At 41.6% G+C, this 20,463-nt stretch overlaps 1 protein-coding gene across 3 annotated transcripts in view; it reads left to right on the top strand.

Annotated features, from left to right (window-relative positions):
* Positions 1–20,463, top strand: part of zfh2 (Zn finger homeodomain 2) — a 107,767-nt gene that overhangs the window by 13,464 nt on the left and 73,840 nt on the right. The window lies entirely within an intron of this gene.

Raw genomic sequence — 20,463 nt, forward strand, 5'->3', positions numbered from 1 at the left:
GAGAAAAAAAGGAAAAGAAAAAAGTAACCCTGGAATTGAATGGGTAAACCGAGAGAGAGAGAGAGAGAAAGGTGTCGAGGGTGAGTGAGAGAGAAGAGAGGGAGGGGCAGCGTCTTAGCATGCAGCGGCAGCCAGACCCTCCCGTAAGGCATTTTTACAACGTTATAAAGTCCAACTGGCCGGAGCTCTACCCTTCAGGATTTCCTTGTTTCTTCCTGTGAGTTGTGGCCTCTCTCTCTCTCTCTCTCTCTCTCATTTTCCCTATAAAATCTTTGCCTGCGTCTCTGCCCTTCCAGATATCCTTCCTTCTTGTTGTGGTCGCCTCCTCCTCTCACTCTGTCTGCTTCCCTTCCGTCTCTCGTGTCATTATTTTGTTCCCATCATTTTCGTCTTTTTTCCCTGCTTGTCTTTATATTCTTTCTGCATTATTTCTTCCTGCTAGTTGTGGTCACCTCTCTCTCTCTCTCTCTCTCTCTCTCTCTCTCTCGTATCAATTTTTTTTTTGTTCTTTCGTTGTTCTTGAATTTTGTATAAACTCGCCATTCGTCTCTTGCGTCTTTTCTCCTCTCTCTGTTTTTTTTTTTTTTTTTTTTGTCTACTTCCCTTTTGTCTCCCCTTTTCTCTCCAATTTTCTTAATACACCGCCATTTTCTTTCCGTTTCCGTTCCGTCTCTTACCTATTTTTTTTTTTTTCTTTCCCTCTGCTGGTTGTTTGTCGTCATACTTTTCCCATTCATTTTCTGTCTTGATTTCTGTGTGTTCCCTTTTTCCGTTTTCTCTTAGTATTCGTTCGTTATCCCTTGGCATATCTCTCTCTCTCTCTCTCTCTCTCTCTCTCTCTCTCTCTCTCTCTCTCTCTCTCTCTCTCTCTCTCTCTCTCTCTCTCTCTCTTTAATTTTTCAGCTCTACTCTCTCACTGGAGGCTGCTGTTCTACTGTAACGTGCATGGGTTAGATGTGAGATGCATTTATAACCTCACGCCGAAAGCTTTGCGGTACTGAGGTGCCCGCTCTTTTTCTCTAATTCATTCCCTCTGTTTCAATTGTCTGTACCTTAGTTTGTGTGAAGAACTGAACATTATTTTTAACAGCATCAATAATATTACGTAAATTTTCTTCTTGTTTACCGTCAAATTTGTGTGTGTGTTTTTCTGCCTTATTAATCGTATTCATTCTTCTTTTTGACCGCAACATTATTTTATGCCTTTTTATTTTGTTTATCGTATTCATTTTTCTTTTTACTGCTAGATTATTTCATTTCTCTATCATTCTTTTTATTTGTATTACTCCTTATCTTATTTATCTTAATTTTCTTATCAGAGATCTATTCTTAGCGGAAAGGATATTGTCTTCATTAACCTCTGCAGGGCGATTTTTCTTATTTATTTTATTATTATTACATCTGGACGATTTTATTATGATTTTGAGAAGCCCATTCGTAGCATAAGTGGTAGATAAAAGCTACATTATTCCTTTATTTCAGTGGCGTCTTTTTTTATTGATTCTTTCTGCTTATATTTTACTGATTTCGATACTCTTTACTTCCTAATGTCAAGCGCTTTTATTAACATATAGGAATACCTCTCATACTGAAAGCGTGGATGTGTTTATGATTTGTAATACGGTTCGCTGAGTGACATAACGTGACTACCCGCATACGTATTTTAACCCAATATATTTCAGAGAATGTTTTTGCGGACTTGGGGCTGAGATTGTCGAAGTAAACACAAATTTCTAACGGGTCCTTAATTATTAGTAAATGTTGACGAGTGGTTTTAATAACACTAAATACAATCGTTATTAGTACTCAGTTGTGCGGTTAAAAATAATACCCATTTTTCCATATAATTTATACTGTAAATTGAGAGAAAGTGGTTTATCATCTTTAAAGGTAGCAATTGGTTTTTAATAAGTAATTTTTTTCATGTTTTTCTATGGGCGAACTAGCAAAAATAGCGTCAGAAAAGGTGACTTAGAGGAATTGCCGAAAATAAAAGGAATAAAAATGTGACTTTTAACGATGGCTCACTGTACCTGTTAGTGTCCCGTAAATATAATTCTGAAAGTATGTGTTGTGGTGGAGTGGGTGAAGCAACAGGAAGGCCGTGGTTATTTTTAGAGGCGGCTGTAGGTGCAGGAGGGAGAGGGTGAGTGATGTGGGAGACTCCTGAGCAAGGTCTCTTCAGTCATCACCCTTCCCCACTCTTCCTCTTACCACCCTCACTTCGAATCCTACATGCTTCATTGTCTTACCTGTCTCGTTTCGAATCTCACCTGCCTCACCCTTGCATTCCAGGTTCATTCTTTTCCCTGCCTCAATCCTGCCAGCATCATCCTACTATATTATGTTTCCTACCTGCTTCATCCTTCCTTCATAGCTTCATCCTGTTCATACCTACCTCATCTCTTCTGCTTCATTCCCTATTCTTCACTCGCTCACTCACTCACGTTACCACTCACCTCCTTACTCGCTCGCCCATCCACATATCATTTTGATTCGATACACCTTAACTCATAAACTCGCTCATCTCATAGCATCTCACACTCTCATACCTTACGCTCATTCTCACTCAGTGCCCAAAGCGTAAGGTAAGCTGACGCCCTTACCCACTCACTTACCCACGTCTCATTCTTCTTTCCACACCTCTTACGTCCACGCTTCACGAGATACAGAGACTGCGCAAAAACGTGTTCCTCTTCATCCACACCTTTCTGTTCCACTTTTATTGGTACTGTATTTCAACTCTGTTTCATCTCAGCGTCCTTATATTGCACCTGTGCCATCTGTTCATCATCTAATCTTGTGTTGCATTATCAAAAGCGTAAAGGACCGGGGCTAGGCTGCTGATTCTCAGTGTTTTAGGATAGGGGACCAGTTACTCTTCCCTGAGCGGTATTATTTTAGCATTAAACTTTAGCCGTCTGTGTGACGTGCACCTGTACGTTTTTTTAAATATATTGTACCTCTTTGCCTTTGTGTATATATCGTACATTTACGGACATTACATACCTTTTTGACTGTTTCACACTTCTGCTCCATTATAATCGTATTGCACCTCTACTGACTTATATTTCATCGCTGCGGCTGTATATATATCGCACCCGTACACGTATTTCGCACCTCTTGCTTACTTTACGCCTCTGCGCCAATTTTTATCGTATGTTTGCGACTTTATAATGCACCTATAAACTTTACATCGCCCTCCCGAGCTGAAATCGCACCTTTCTTTTTGCTCATTGTATATTTACGGCTTTAACGTCACCTGTATGCCTTTAATTTGCACCTGTTTGGCTTTATACTGAAGAGCTGCACATTAACATCGCACGCCAGCTCCTGTGCCGCACCGCTAAATCTTTATATCGCAATGTTGGGAGGGATAAAGACACAGGTTAGAGCTTGAATCTCTCTCTCTCTCTCTCTCTCTCTCTCTCTCTCTAACTCGCGAACTTTCCTCTGTGCGTCAGTTCCCCCTCTCGTATTTTTTCCTCCGTGGAAGGGAAAAAGAGGAAAAGAGTAACAACATTTATTCAGGCTTTTTTTTTTTTTTTGTCTTTTCCCACACCTCTCTCTTACTCCTGCTTTGCATTTTCCTCTTTTTCTTCCGCATATTGTTCCTCTTTACCTTCCTCGTTTTTTTAGCCTTTGTTTTTTCTTCCTCTTCTCTCCCTCTTCGCTTTTCCCATTCCTGTATTCTTCATTGCCTTTATTTTTGTCTTCGTGTGTTTTTCCCGGCTCTCATTCTCGTCGCATTTCCATTCTCTTTTTTTCCTTTGTTCCACCTCTCTTCTTTTTCCCATTTCCTTTCTTTCTCTTCCTTAAAGCTTTTCCCTCCGTTCTCCCTCTTTGTCATTTCTCCTTTCCGTTCCTTTTTGTCTTGCCCATTTCTTTCTCTTCCACTTCTGTTTCTTTCTGTGTTCCCTCCTCTCTCTTTCGTCTTTCTTTCCTTTCTCTTTCTACCAGTCTCTCTTCTGCTTCTCTTCGTCCTCCTGGTCTTCCCGTTCCTTCTCTCAGTCTTGCCTCTTCTCTCTCCTCCTGTTTGTCTTCCCCTTTTTTGCCTTCCTCCTTTCTTTCATTCTTCCTCTTCCTCATGGGGTTAGAGAGCTACCTGGCACCTCTTCCCTATTAGCAGATTTCTACATATTCAGTGTTAGTTTTCTTATATATACCATTTAAACGAGTGTCTGTTTTACTCATCTTCTCAGTCATCCTCCTTTTACCTCTTCCTCATCCCAGTGTCTTTCCGCCCCATCTCGCTTCCTTCTCTCTCCACCGCATTTTTTTCCTAGCTGGCTCCCCTTTCCCTTTTTTTTCCCTGTTACCCTTTCCTCTCTCTCTCTCTCTCTCTCTCTCTCTCTCTCTCTCTCTCGCGTCATTTCCAGTCCTATTTATTTCCCTTTTCTTCTCTCACTTATTTTGCAGGCATACTTCTTTTTCTCTTCCCTCCTTTCATTTCTCTCTCTCTCTCTCTCAGTTCGTACTCAACCCCTCTCTTTCTCTCTCTCTCGCCTAAAGTGTGAGCGCTGTGAACTTCCTTCCCTCCCCTCCCTTCCTCTCTCCCCTCCCCCCCGCCATCCCTCTCGTAACTTGCCACCTCACCCACCGCCCTTATCCATCCATCTTCCCTCTATCCTCCTCCCTCCCTCCCTCCCTCTTCCCTTACTCCCCCCTCCCTCCCTCCCACTCTCCTTGCCTACCGCCGACTCCCCGGCATTTTCAACTTGACTTCCTCTCTCTTTTCCCTACAAATTCTCTCTCTCTCTCTCTCTCTCTCTCTCTCTCTCTCTCTCTCTCTCTCTCTCTCTCTCCTCACGATCGGCATGCGAGAAGAAAGCAATTTTTTTTTAGCGTTGTGTTTTATAGCAACAAATACACATCTAAAGGAACCATTACAGAAACATATTATCGTTAGTGAGGGAAGTGTCGATAAACTTAATAGGTCATTGTGTTTGGAATTTCTCAGTCGACTTTTGCTTTGTCTGGCTAATATTTTGCTTAACTTCTCGTGTTTAAGGCTCTTGGTATATTTTTCACCTTCCTTTCCTCAGTACAAAGCATTATATTGCATGTTGAAGGCGTGCGAATTGGACTAGGAGACAGGTGGTGAGGCGGTATGGGGTGTGGCAGTTTGTAGCAGTGTGTGGGGATGCAGCGGAGGTGTGGCAGTGTGTAGAGGTATTTGTCTGGTGTCGTGTGGTATTCCTGTGTGAGTTGTGGCAGTGTGTAGCGGTAATTGGTAGTGTGTAAGCTTACAGTGGTGTGAGGTGTGGCAGTGTGTAGAGGTATTGGTATGGCGGTGTGTAAGGTAGCGGTGTGAGGTGTGGCAGTGTGTAGAGGTATTTGTATGGTAGTCTGTGGTATTGCTGTGTGAGGTGTAGCAGTGTGTAGATGCATTTACCAGTGTGTGAGTATGCAATGGTGTGAGGTGTGGTAGTGTGTAGAGGTATGGTATGTCAGTGTGTAAGGTAGCGATGTGACGTGTAGGAGTGTGTTGAGGTATTGGCATGGCAGTGTGTAAAGTAGCGGTGTGAGGTGTGGCAGTGTGCAAGGAAGCTATGTGAGGTGTGGCAGTGTGTAAAGGTGTTGGGTGGCAGTGTGTAAGGAAGCGGTGTGAGGTGTAGCAGTGTTTAAAGGTGTTGGTATGGCAGTGTGCGAGGTATAGCTGTGTGAAATACGGCAGTTCATACGATAAATTAGTTGGCTATTACAATTACCATAATGTGTACGGTATACAAGAACGTATCATATCGGAACTTATTTTTATCATTATTTTCTTCGTTCATATAGTAAATTATTTTGGTGTTAATCATAATGCCGTGTTTATGAGAACGTCGATATTATTCCCGGCCAGACCTTATTTTCGCCCTCATTACCTGTGAATAATTTACCTGTGGAAATTACCATTGATAAGTTTGCATTAGGATAATCAGGCGATGTAGTGATTTAATATCGAGTCTGATTTTGTCAAGTCTCTCTCTCTCTCTCTCTCTCTCTCTCTCTCTCTCTCTCTCTCTCTCTCTCTCTCTCTCTCTCTCTCTCTCTCTCGTTTTTCCTTATATACAAAATTAAAAAGCATGATATTTCCCTTGACTAAGTACGCGTTGAGCATACATTAAAGAATTCATTGTTAATAAAGTGTGATTGTGACTGTGAGTGTGTTCCTTTATTGCCTTTCATTGTACCGCCTGTGTGTATGTACATGGTTATGTAGCTGTGTGTATGTTAGCTAAAGCTGTGTGCGCGTGTGTATGTGAAGTTTGTGATGTGCGTGTGTATGTAAACGTGGTTATGTGTACTTGTGTAAGTGTAGTCAGGTAAATGAGGGAATATGCACGTCTGTGTGTGTGCAGTCGTGCATGTACTTGAATGTATGTGTTGATATGAGGACGCTCGCGCGCGCATGTGCATGAGCGCGGGCATGCGTGTCTGTTTGTGTGCGTCTGTGTGTGTATATATATATATATATATATATATATATATATATATATATAATTGTGTGTATGACAGTTCATGTACGTGTGTGCCCATGTACGTTTGCACATAGTTTGTGTTTTTGTGTTTAGTTGCTCATGTAGTCTACACTGGCCCCCGTTTGTGTGTGTGTGTGTGTGTGTGTGTGTGTGTGTGTGTGTGTGTAAAGCCCTCCCATGTACACGCATGTGTGCATGTGCGTGTCGGCGTCCCAGCATTCTTCGCCACGGGGTTACAATTATAAACGCACACGTATGCTTCCTTATCTGCTCAGGTCACGTTGCCACAAGGGTGATAACGCGGCCGCCTCTCCCCCGCAGCAGTTTTCACCCTTATTCCCGGAGGCTGTAAGGGCGATTTTACCCTTGAATTTAAGCCGAGGTGCCGGAGTGTTAATTGCAGGTGGTTCTGGTAGGAATTAAGAGCAGATTCTCGTTTTGTCTGGGTAACTTTGTGTTTTTTGTGTTTTTTCTGTGTGTGTCTTGTCTGTGTGTTCTCTTATCTCTCTCTCTCTCTCTCTCTCTCTCTCTTCCCCCCCAGATGCCGTCCAACTCTCCCCTTTTTCCCCGTAAGAAACTCAGCCGCAAAACTGATCTTATCCTGCCATGTTTTTCGATAAAGCGGACTGCAATTACTCGAGGTAAATTTTGATAGTGACAATATTCATTTCAGGATAGCATTGTTGGATTCCTGGATTCTGCTATTGTTTTTGCGCAGTCGCTCAGCACGGCCAGTCTTTGGTGAATTCAATAATAGTTATAGTCACACGCTTTCCTGTATTCTGTTCAGCTTAACTTTTTTTTTTTTTTCGTCTAGGTAAAGTCAGATTATTTAATTCGCATTAGGAGTTCCACCCTCATAGTAAAACTCTCTCAGGTTTATAGTATAATCTGAATAATTCTGGATGTACCAAGAATTAACTAAGTACAGGCACTGTTCTCTTGAAGATTTACATTTTGAGGAAGAATTATGGTGTTTGTGAATTATTCCAGTTAACGCCATGCAATTTATTCTCCAGATAAGCCTGCCATAGCGAAGTTAACACCAACCTTGGATCAGGCCTTCGTTTAGGAGAGAAAAATGAATGTGTTGGTGCAGATAGGCCCAGTGATTTTATTTAGTTCCAAGAAATCGCAGTCATAAGCTTTACCTTTGGGCGGCGAGCAAAGCTGGGTTTCTTTAATGCTTTTTCTCCTCTGCTTTCCTCTCTTATTCAGCAGTATGTGGATATATACTGTATGTTTTCTCCCTGTTTAGCTCTCGTGGTTTCACTATAATTGCTTCCTTCCTTTACATGCCTCACCAGCTATAGCTGAAGTTTGCCTCAAAGCCTCACATTGCCTCCTTCCCGTCACCCTTAGCATTAAATTCTCAGCATCGTTTCTTTCCCGGCAGTTTTAATGTTCACAATTATTTCTGGTCGCTTTCGTCAGCATTACTTTTTCAGCACTGTCTTTTTTTTCGATTTTTTTGTTTTCATCGTTCACTTTTTCCTAGTCATTAAATTATCAGTATTATTCCGTTCCTGGGTCATTTTAACCGATGCTTCCTGTTAATTCTCACCTACGTGCCCGCCAGCATAAATTTTCAGTATTGTTCCCTTGCTTCTGCATAAATTCAGGGCTCCAGCGCTTTTAGTATTTAATTCTGATCATTATTGCTTTCCTGTCTTTGTTTTTATATTGCTCCTTGTATATTCTCACCACCCTTCCAAGCCAGCATCAGTCTCATAGCTTTAATTCTCAGCGCATTTCTTCTAGCTTTCATTTTATTATTAATTTCAATGTGCCTCTTACCTTTCCAAGTCAGCTTTATCTTTTACTGATTATTGGCTTTAAATTACTCCTTCACTTCTTGCTCCATCTGTATTTTCTCACCTTTACTTCTGTTTTTATATTGCTCTTCTATATTTCCTCTCTCATCCTCTCCTTTACGTACATTCCCTTCTGTTTTTTCCTCTCTTCTCCGTCGTTTTGCATTTAGCCTATATTTCTTGTGTTGTTTCCTCATTTCATTATTCGTTTCTACCTTCCCTCCAAACCTTCCTCTCCACTCCCTCATTTTCGTTTTAACCAGTATTGCTCCTTATATATCCTCTCTTTCTTCATCTTCTTTAATAATTACCATTCTATGTTTCCTCACCTCTCCACCTTTTTTTTTTATTTTAGCTTCTGTTATATTTCCTCTCCTTTCCTTCACCTTGGCTTCTGATTAATGCTGGTCGCTGGTGTTAGCTGCCGTGGTAATTGTTGTGTTGTGTCTACAGCTTGGGTGGGGTGAGGGGAGTGTGTAGTGGGGTCGGGGTGTGTGTAGTGGGGTCGGGGTGTGTGTAGTGGGGGTAGGGGTGTGTGTAGTGGGGTCGAGGTGTGTACTGGGGGTCGGGGTTTGTGTAGAGCGGGTTGGGATTTGTGTAGAGGGGTCGGGCTGTGCGTTGTGGGTCGGGGTGTGTGTAGAGGGGGTGGGGGTGTGTGTAGAGGGGGTCGGGGTGTGTGTAGAGGGGGTCGGGATGTGTGTGGAGGGGGTCGGGTTATGTGTAGAGGGGGTCGGTGTGTGTGTAGAGGGGGTCGGGATGTGTGTGGAGGGGGTCGGGTTGTGTGTAGAGGGGGTCGGTGTTTGTGTAGAGGGGGTCGGGATGTGTGTGGAGGGGGTCGGGTTGTGTGTAGTGGCGGTAGGGGTGTGTGTAGTGGGGTCGGGGGTGTATGTAGAGGGGATCGGGGTGTGTGCAGAGGGGGTTGAGGTGTGTGTAAAAAGGGTCGGGGTGTGTGTAGAGTGGGTCGGGCTACGTGTAGATGGGGTCGGGGGATGTGTGTAGAGGGGGTAGGGGGTTTGTGTAGGGGGGTCGGAGAGTGTGTGTGTGTGTGTGTGTGTGTGTGTGTGTGTGTGTGTGTGTGTGTGCGTGCACAGGGAGTCCGGGGTGTCTGAAGTGAGGCCGGGGTGTGTGTGTGTAGAGGGGTTCTGGGTGTGTGTATATGACCTCCACTCCGTACAATTGAACCTGTATACATTCTGGGTTGTGCTGCCGAATATCCTGCACCGCCAAGTGTCCTCTGGTTTAATTAGCGGGGGACCGTGTTTTGTTTTGCGGGTTGGGTTATTTCTTTCCTTTGATTCTTCGTTTCCTCGTGTTCTTACTTCCCGAGAACCGTAATGACGCCTTCTTTGTTTTTACTCTTGCAATCTTGAGACGATTTCATTATTCTAGGAGAAACCTTTTGGACTTGAACTTTTTTACTCCTCATTAACTCCTTCACCACCAAGGGTACGTCGGAAACTAAGTACATGTAAATTCGTCTGTAGCATCAGTTAAGTACATAAGTCACTGTACTTTTGTAACTTGGTAGACTATGGCCTGATGATGACTTCCTGCAGTTCACCATCCTCCTTGCGGGGTATAAGGAAGGCGTTGTGTTGTTTGTATAGCTGGGTAGTTTATTTTGATGACAGGAAGAAGGAACCAAAGACCAGGCGCCCTCAAGATTGTTCCTTCCCTGTCGTATCAGTGTCACCACGGGAAGTCATCCCTCCTCAACACCAAGTCATCGCACTGAAAGGGTTAATTAGCATCGCCCGCCCTTGTTTATCGAGTGATGTGACCTTTCTTTTACGTGAGTCTTTGTTTTGTCAATTTATTAGAAATCGCTTTCACAATATCTAAGGCTACTTCCTCTGGTATTGAGTCTTTTATCGCTTTTAATTTGAGTCCTATGTGTGACGACGGGAATAATTTGAGGTCTGTGTCTGCCCCTAAATTTACTTAATATTACCCTTCAGAATCATAGAAAGTGGCTCCTTATTTTATACCAATTAATTTTGGGATCGGTAAAAATTGCATTTGTTTAAGGCAAAGTATCGGTAATTATAGAGCCTCATCTGACTTCATTTGCGTCACAGTAATTGTTAAAGTACTTGGTGTGTATTCAGTGGGGGTCGGGGTGTGTGTGTAGAGGGAATCGGGGTGTGTGTAGTGGGGTCGAAGGTGTGTGTGTGTGCGTGCAGTTCTTCCTCTGGGTTTCTTCGTGTTTAAATCTATTGAATATCGAAATCGGTATATCTATCCTGTATTTTACGTGATGAGAGAAGTGATTTAACAATATTTCTGTATCACCTACTGTATAATCAATCCTTCGTGTATTATAGTTTCTTTGTCGAATGGCCTTTTCCCGTGCATCTTTTTTTTTATTTTTTCAAGATTAGAACTCGTCATTTCAGGGTTGTATTTTGCGTGATCAAAGCAGTAATTTAGAACGCTTCGGTACCCTATGCTGGTTAATTTGTGCCCGTTTAGGAGTGATGAAATCCCCCCCGTTACGAAATATATCTGAGGAACCCAATAGCGTGATTCTCTAGTTAATATTTCAAATCACGTCTCTTCACGCCGCTGATGTAAAACTCCCCTTTCATCTACCGATAATAAAGGGATAAATGTTTTGGTAGACGTTATTCATTTTTTTCCCCCACCCGTTCGATAAATACCGCCTCCCCTGGCTGGTAAAATCGCCCCTCTGTCTCTAGGAAATAAGGGTGAAAGTTGAAGGGTGTTTGAGGGGAAGGGACCTCACCTGCCGCCAAACCTTGCATGTTCACCTCACATCCTCGACCATCTCCTCCCTCGGATAAAGACCCTATTTGTGTGAAATCTCATGTGGATCCATAGCGTCTCCGAACACATAATACACACACACACACACACACACACACACACACACACACACACACACACACACACACACACACACACACACACACACACACACACACACACACACACACACACACACACACACACACACACACACACACACACACACACACACACACACACACACACACACACACACACCTCCACTTCGCTTTTCACATATCCACACATCTTGTAGGCCTCACTCCCCTCCATTCTTCACCCCTGCCACAGCTCATCACACCTCCGCTCCACATTTCACTTCCGTCATCACATCTTACTCTGCCACATCTTACAGTCCCACGTGTACTTCACCCAACCACACTTCACCCTACCACACCTCACCCTACACACCTTATTCCTCCACAGTTATCCCTACCACACCTCTCCATATCGCACCTCACCCTACCACACCTCTCCCTACAACACTTCACCTTACCACACCTGACCTTTGTCGGGCGTATTCAGCTCAGTGGGTTCACAGAAGCACATGCAATATAATTCGATACCTGTGTCTGAAATAATCCAATGAGCGATTGCTTGTGGTACACTAATGGTGATGGTAGGAGTGATAACGGTAATAACGACATTATTATGATAACGAAATGTAACAGCAATAATAAAAATGAGAACAATGGAGAGATCAATAATAATAATAATGATAATAATAATAATAATAATAATAATATAATTAATGATGATGGTGACAACAGCAGCAGCAGCAGTAGTAGTAGTAGTAGTAGTAGTATTGGCAGTTGGAAAAGTAATAAAAATTAGGCTTACAATAATAATAATAATAATAATAATAATAATAATAATAATAATAATGGCATCAATAAAACCCCTCTAATAACAATAACAATAACACTATTTTCCGGACAGTAAGAAATTATGACAGGCCCAGAATAGTTCCCGTCATATAACACCAATATTAATATCTTCACTCGGGGACCTCCTCATTATTGTATTATTTCTTTATTCAGACGATTTTTAAAGCGGTTTAGTAATGACGTCTGGTGCTGGAGGGGTTAATGGAGGTCGTATTTAACCCTTCCAGTTAGAGAAATCTCTCCTAAGCTGAATAAAATCGTCAGGAGATAAGAATAGTCACGCCTTCTAGATTAATGAGTTAAATTCCTCATTTTAATTATTTTTCTTTTCCTTGTATCATTTTTTCGTTTTTTTCTTTGTGTCCTTTTTCGTTCCTTTCCATTCCTCTCTTTTCTTTTTTTCTTTTTCTTTTTGTCTCTTTCCGTCAGCGTCATTCTGCATGTCTCCAAATTATTTTATCACTTTGGATGACTTCTTGCCGTGATGCGGTGAGAAACAGTCACCATTAAAATCCTGCCGTGAGAACAAGCTAATTATAATCGTGTTGTTGTTGATGATGATGATGATGATGATGATGATGATGTAACCCCAGGCTCATCTGAACGTGTACCCGGTGATCTGCAGTCTGAAGATCCCGTCAACCCGCAGTCTACCGTCTTCGTTTTGAGGAATAGGGAGGGAGTTGAGGGACGTTTGCATAATCAAGTAGAGGGGATGCTTGATTATAGAGGCGCCGCCACGTGAAGGCATCCCTCTTCAGCACCCGTCAGGAGATAGCAAGAACAATATAAGAATGGTTTGGTTGAAGTAGTTTCCTTCATGTAATAACGTATCGAATGCATAACGTCCATTCCAAGGTAGTGGGTCATTAGGTGTTATTATTACGTGATTCATTGATAACTTTAATAACAGGCGTGTCCGAAAGCCAACAAGACATTTTACGAAATTTCCTAAGCTTGGTAAATTCGTCAGACGGTTGCCAAATTAAAATATATAATGACGTCCGTGACCTGTAAATGCTGCGTCCCTTGTCTAGCAGAGGAGGAAGAGATTTATAGATCATTTGAGGACGATGCGGAAAGTAATGCAGATTCAGTTTTGTACAGTATAACGCTGAGTTCTCTGTTTCTGAAAGTAAAGCAGAATGGGGTTTTTAGGGTATCTGAAAACGCTGCTTCTTTTGTTTGGAAAGGTAAAGCAGAGTGAGATTCATAGATTATTTAAAAACTCCGCGTCATTTGTTTCAGAAGGTAAAGGAGAATTAGTTAGGGCTATAGTTGAAAATGATGCGTCTTTTGTTTCCGAAGGTAAAAGAATGAATTTGTAAAGTATCTCAAAACGCCGCGTCTTTTGTCTCGGAAAGAAAGCGGAATGAGTTTTAATGTCGGTAAAGGAAAGAAGTGATAAAACGTGTGAGTGCTTCCTCCGTGTCCCCAGGATGTGTCCAATTTTTGTACATGAGTCACGCATTTTCATTTAAAGATTTTGACACCTGTGTTCACGTTGGCAGAGCGTAGAGCATCTTTGTTAGCGATTTATTTTGGATATTTACCGGTGCACCTTGATATTATTTTACTTCTTACATTATTTCTCCGTGATTTATTTTTCATATTAATGGTACACCTTGATAATATTTTCTTGCTTTTATTTGTATTTCTTCGATAATACTGTAATTTATTTTGCATGTTACCGAAACACTTTGATATTCTGTAGCATTATTATTATTATTATTATTATTAAAAATTCCATTCTTTCCCGTATCTGGATCGTGCAGCAAAAGATATGAATATTTTTAATACAGTGATGTCTTATTACGCTCTCTCTCTCTCTCTCTCTCTCTCTCTCTCTCTCTCTCTCTCTCTCTCTCTCTCTCTCTCTCACACACACACACACACACACACACACACACACACACACACACACACACACACACACACACACACACAGATATACCTAAAACTCCCACACGGTCGAAAAGCCTCTCCAAAATTAATTAAAACCGACTGAATGTAACAAGAATGAAGTGTTAAAATCTCATGCAAACTAAGTCGCTAGGGAAGAGGTGTTAGGAAAGGTGGACTGTGCGTTTTATTTTATTGTCCTAAAAGCGTGTAAATAATGCCACCCAAGCTCGTATTCTCGTCAGTTAAGGAATCTCCCTAACACCTCTTCCTTACCGATTTATTTTTGGGTACGGCTCGCTAATATTTTTTTGTTCGTTATCTATGCAAAGTCTGGTGATTTTAGGGTGATTTAAGTGACACAGAAGAGGACATTAAGGTGTAATAAGCACAATAAATCGCTTAGGGAAAGGTGTTAGGGAGATCCTTACCCGACGAGAATACGGGCCCATGTAGCGAAATCCCTTATGTATTGCTGAATATTTACGTTGCACCTTTTTGTTAGCGATTTAGTTTGAGCGCCTTCTCCTAATTGATTTATTTTATATTTTTATGTTTTTATCCATGTTTACGTTACTTAGGTAAATTATGTCGATACTAAATATGTCTAAAATAAAACAGAATATCAAGGTGCAACAGGTAAAATAAACCGCCAAGAGAAAGGTGCTTCGGTTATGACCCATTGGATGTAACCCTATGAAAATATTATGACCTCGGAACCTTCTCTCTCTCTCTCTCTCTCTCTCACACACACACACACACACACACACACACACACACACACACACACACACACACACACACACACACACACGTAACCCTCTGAAAATACTTTGACCAGGAACCCCCCCCTCTCTCTCTCTCTCTCGTAGATAATACCAACCTGTAATTACGAGCAGGACTCCGTGTGCTATGGTGTAAAGGAAGTACCCGTATAACCATAAATTTCCGTGCAAGGTCCCTAATCCAGCGCCATGAGAGTCTCCACGTCTCTATTACCTGTCTGTTAAACCTGGGGGCATGAGTCTTTCCATTTATTTATTTATTTGTTTTCCGAATGTTGGAAGGATCACGCTTTTTAAAAATCTGGCTGCGTCGCTGTCTCACTCCATTTGCGTGTCCGTCATTGTTTTATTTATTGGCAAGAAAACATCACGAAAAAACTAGGACAAAAGAAATACAGTGCTTTATCAAGGTGGATTTTGCCTCTTTTAAGGGCGTGATCATACCATAGCCGCATGCAAGGCTATTCAGGGACCCTCGTCGAAAGGCGGGCGCTGATTGGCTATTTTAACCTCATGACATCATCGCTCGAGACGAAAGGCGGCCGCTGATTGGCTACATCAACTTCATGCCGTCACCGCTTGGACGAAAGGCGGTCGGTGATTGGCTATTTCCTTATGACGTCACTGCTTGGACAAGACGAAAGGCGGTTGTTGATTGGCTACTTCAACCTCATGACGTCTCCGCTCGAGACGAAAGACGGCCGCTGATTGGCCTCTTGAACCTCATGACGTCACAGAAGCTAGTGACGTCACCTTTCGAGGCGTCACCACATGCTTGGGGCTTCTTCGATTGGGGGATTTGGCAGCCTGCACCCAAATGTGATGTCATAAGCTGCTTTGGCGCTCACTACCCTTGCGTTTTTGTTTGGTGTTGAAGCCCCAAGAAGCTTCCCCCTTTGGTTGAACTGTAGGCGAGCTGTTCATCTCATTAGGGTAAATTAAATACATTTCAGAGTTCTCCCCCCCCCCTCTCTCTCTCTCTCTCTCTCTGTCTTATCTCTGATTCTGGCGGTGGACATTGTGAGAAAATTATTGCTTTTTTTCTCTTCACTTCGATTACGTTCTTTTGTTTCACTATTTTACAGTCAGACGATTTTATTCAGTTTGGAAAGCGGCCTGGTAGTGAGCAAGATAAGGACGCTTTCCCTAACCCATCTAGATCGAAAAAGTATCTCGTAAACAAAATCTAATCGTCTTTAGTTAGGAAAAAAAAAATCTTAGTTCTGAAGGAGTGGACACCAATCAAGCTCTTCATTACATTAAATAAGATAGACTTTGCTCTCTTTTCTCTCATTCATTTTACTCTTTATCACGCATTCATTTCACTCTTTTTCGTCTCATTAATTTCACTCTTTTTTCCTCTCATTCACTTCTCTCTCTTATTCATATCTTTTTTTTCCCTCTTATTCAACATACTTTTCCCTCATTCATTTCACTTTTCTTCATTTCGCTCTTTTTCCTGTTATTAATTTCGCTCTTTCCTTTCGTTAATTTCGCTCTTTCCTCATTCATTTCACTCTTTCCTCTTTATTTCTCTCCTTTTACCCTCATTAATTTCACTCTTTTCCTCTGTTATTCATTTCACTCTCTCATTCATTTAGCACTGTTTCCTCTTATTAATTTCACTCTTTTCCACTGTTTTTCACGTCACTCGTTTCTTCATCAATTTTACTCTTTTTCCTCTCTTATTCTTAGCTTCTGTTACCCTTGCGAACCATGCGACTGTGTTTCTGGCTACGAACTGTGTGAGAAAATTGCGGATTTTTAAGAGAGAGAATTGTGACGCGCTGCTTTGTGGTGTGTTGAGGCGCGGATTACGTGAACCACCATGCCGCAAAAAGAATATCTAAAATGAGCTGGGAAAAGTCTGGAAAGAAGGCGATAGACAGAGTAATAGTGTGAAACAGAATCAAGTGTCAGAGAGATACTACACCTTGCAACACAGCTTAATAAATAAACAATTAAATGAGAAGGAAAAGGCAGGGGGGAATGGTGATAGGGTGAGTAATAACGAGAAATAAAATCAAATATTAGATACTACGCCTTGCTACACAGGTAAATAAATAAATAAATAAATGAGGAGGGAAAGCGGGGGGATAAAGGTGATAGTCGGAGCAATAATGTGGAATAGAATCAGGTGTCAGAGAGGTACTACACTTTGCTACACAGCTAAATAAGTGAATGAATAAATAAATAACGAAGTGAAGTGAGGAGATTTCCATTTTTCGTTAAGTGCAGATCAGATAAGCACCGTACTAACGAAGTTATTCACAAATAGTACATTTTACTGCACAATGAAGTACATACGGTAGAATTACGTACTTCGCCCAAGTTTCGTACCATTTAAGTTATGTATACAGTTTAGAAGAAAAAAATATATATATAAATATATAAGCTTAGATTGTACGTACCTGCAGGTGATATAATTCCTCATGAGCGCTCGTCACAGGGAATGATACTAATCACTACCCTAAAGCCGCTAACACGTACTTTCTCATATACTTTAGCCTTATCTGGACGAATTGAAGGACGTTACGGGTCACCTCAAAGGACTATGATGTCTCTGCCACAATACCAAAAACGTGGATTATCGCAGAAACTCATGCTTCGTATGCGCAGTTTTGATGAAATCCGGAATCTGTTAGAATATTTACAGCGTGTTGGCGTCAAGTATGCAATATTTAACAATCTTTCTATTTGTCTAGCCAGACACCGTAATCCCGTAAGGGGTGGCTGTTTGACTTTTAGTTGTTTTACGGGGAGGGGCACCAACCCTCCGCCAACCCACTTGTTGACATGTAGGGAACACTTATGAGTTGGTTACGTGGTCACCACCCAGCGTTGTAAATTATTTCTCTACTTGCATTAAACCATTAGACTTGTCACTCAGTGCAAAGCCACCTGAAGATGAATGAAGAGTAATAAGAAGTGAGAGGAAAGATGGAAGAAACAGAAAGAGAGGAGGGCAAACGCAGAAAAAGAATGATGAAGGTAAAGGAAGAAGTAGATAGCATTACATCAAGTGAATGGATGGTACTTTGAGGCCTAATACAGATAGCACAAGAAACGGGAGTAATGAGGAAAATACTTATATATTTCTGACTTCAGTTTCATCAGAACTCTGTCACAGGTATTGGTTTATTCAGAAGGTAAATGCAGAAGTTCTGGGTATCGTATTTATTCCTATGCTGAATGAGGAGTTATGGTCCATTTGTATTTCTTCATCGCCATCAACCATAATAAGGCTTAAGTAACAAGGAAAGCTACCCAACGAATTTCCCACAGACTGAGAAAAGAAGTCACTTGCAAATCCAACTCCCCATTTCAGTTCTAGGTCCGAACAAACATTAATGTCCATACGAAGCCGATTTATACGTCCATGAAGAGAGAAACCTGTACTGTAATTTATCAGATTATACGTCCATGCTGACTACACAAGGGTAATCTTGAAAAATACTCCCAACACGGGAAATGAATAAGTAGATGATCCATTACGACAAGTGGAAATGTTGGGTGGGAGAGAGAGAGAGGGTAAATCTTGAAGTCTTTATATTCCCAAACGTTTCGGGCTACAGGATGGGTTCAGTATAGACAGAAGCATAAGAGAAAATAGACATCGAGAAAATAAAGACATCGGGGTCTACCCTGTCTTTCTCTGCCACCCACCATAGTGACGCAGTGCTTTGACTAGGATTAGGAAATTAAGTTGTGATAATTGGGAGATACTGTTGGATGATTCGCTGGTGATTAAGGAAGCCCCCTAACACTTCTTTCTCAGCAGTTTATTTTGGGGTACAGCTGGTTATTATCAGCTTGTGTGATATTTTTGCCGAGTGAGACTGTAAGCTATGAGAAGGATTTATATAACGCAGAAGACAGTAAGGCGTGACTAGCAAAATAAATTGCTTAGGGATAGGTAGAAGAGGACAGTAAGGAGTAACAAGCAAAATAAATCGCTTGGGTAGATGAGGACAGTCAGGAGTAACAAGAAAATTAAATCGCTTAAGAAGAGATGTTAGGGAGCTTCCTTAACCAACGAGAATACGGGCCCTACACTTGATGGTCAACGAAGGCGTGGGAGGAAGTTGTGGTCTCCTGAAATCACCTAAAAATAGGCTTGTGGTGAAGGGGCAGTGGTTGATTTTTTTATTTTTTATTTTTTTAGGGGAAGGGGTCTTGTGAAGTTAGGAGGCTCTCTAGTACGCCTTTTCGTCTTTGGATTGTCTTGTGATATGGGAGGCTTCAGAGCACCTTTTCTTTAGCGATTTATTTTTCACGTTGAACCTTAGCATCCTGTTGTATGTTTTATTTTTATTTTTCGATAATGTTTTCATCAGGAATACCACTTGATAAGAATGGAATATGTAAAATGAATATAATGTTAAGGAGAAAATGATGCAAATACCTCCCATGTTACCTGGAGAAGAGACCTAAATTCATTCTTATTGTTCTCTATATTGTCATGTTCTCTATTTGTGCATAAGGTTAGTAATTGAAAAGAAATAGTCATCATCATCATCATCATCATCATCATCATCATCATCATCAGCCCATATTCCTTGCTAAAAATGAATAATAGAAAGGCAAATAATAGAGAGGAAAATAAATAATGTACAAGGGGACATTAACCCACGTTTGTCAGAGCACGGACGATTTTATTCATCTGAGAGTAAATCGTAAAAGAGAGTGCAAAGGAGTAAAGGGAAAAATAAATCGCGTAAGGAAGAGGTTACGGGGAGGCCCCTAAGTCCTCAAGGATATGACCCCTGAAAGCCAGTAGTTAAGATGAAGTGAATACCTCTTGGACTTGCCTTAAAAACTCAACCATCGATAAAGCCGAGGTAAATGAAAGGAATGAAAAAGTATGCAGGGCCTGAGACGAGCTAAACCCCGCCAGATACGAGCCCGGCGTGGGAGATTAGTGGGGAGATAAGAGTTAACGCGGGGGCATAAAGGTGTAAAAGAACAGCTGTAGCCAAAACGAGACAGGTGGGTTGCTGACGTTGGGTAGCGGTTGTCGATGGGTGTGAAAGCTGAAGAGATGTGACCCCTGAGCGGTTTTAGTTTCAGATGTATTTGTAGTAGTTCCTGCTTTTTTTTTAGTTGTAATTCTTGTAGCCCAGATGTTACAGGTGGGTTACTGATGGTGAGGAGCGGTTGCGGATGGGTGTGAGAGCTGAAGAGATGTGACCTTTGAGTGGCTTAGTTCCATATGTTTTTAATGTAGCATTGTTAGTAGGCTTTCTTTTACTAGTTCCTATATTCCTAGTAGTAGTTATTGTAGGCTAAACTAGATAGGTCGGTAGCGGTTGTGGACGGGTGTGAAAGCTGAACTACTTGTACTGTGACTAGAGTACGTGTGATAATTTCTAGTCACATATTTAGATGGCTTGTATCTCTATAAAGATGGCTTGTATTTCTGTACATCTCAAAGTCACGCCGGCAGACAAAACTAGACGTAGATTTGACTAGTAGCGGTTGTGGATTGGTGTGAAAGCTGAAAATCTGTGAGGTTTTAACAGTTTTAGTTCCGTATGTGTTTTTAGTGGAAGTTCTTGATCGTTTTCTTAATCTGATGGTAGTTTCGCAAGTATTAAAAACAAAATAAACAGTTGGCTTGCTTCTGACTGGTAGCGGCTGTGGGTGGATGTGAAAGGTGAACTGTTAGGATTGTTGACTGGTTTTGGTTCTGAAGGAGTGTTTTAATAGAATTTCCTAGTGATAATATGCATCTTAAAATGGCTGTAACTCATGAGGGCAAACAAAACAGGTAGCTTATTTCTAGTTGTTAGTATCGGTT

The sequence above is a fragment of the Coenobita brevimanus genome, chromosome 81, assembly GCF_032717465.1.
Source record: "Coenobita brevimanus isolate Jiangsu-jjx chromosome 81, ASM3271746v2, whole genome shotgun sequence".
Lineage (NCBI taxonomy): Eukaryota > Metazoa > Arthropoda > Malacostraca > Decapoda > Coenobitidae > Coenobita > Coenobita brevimanus.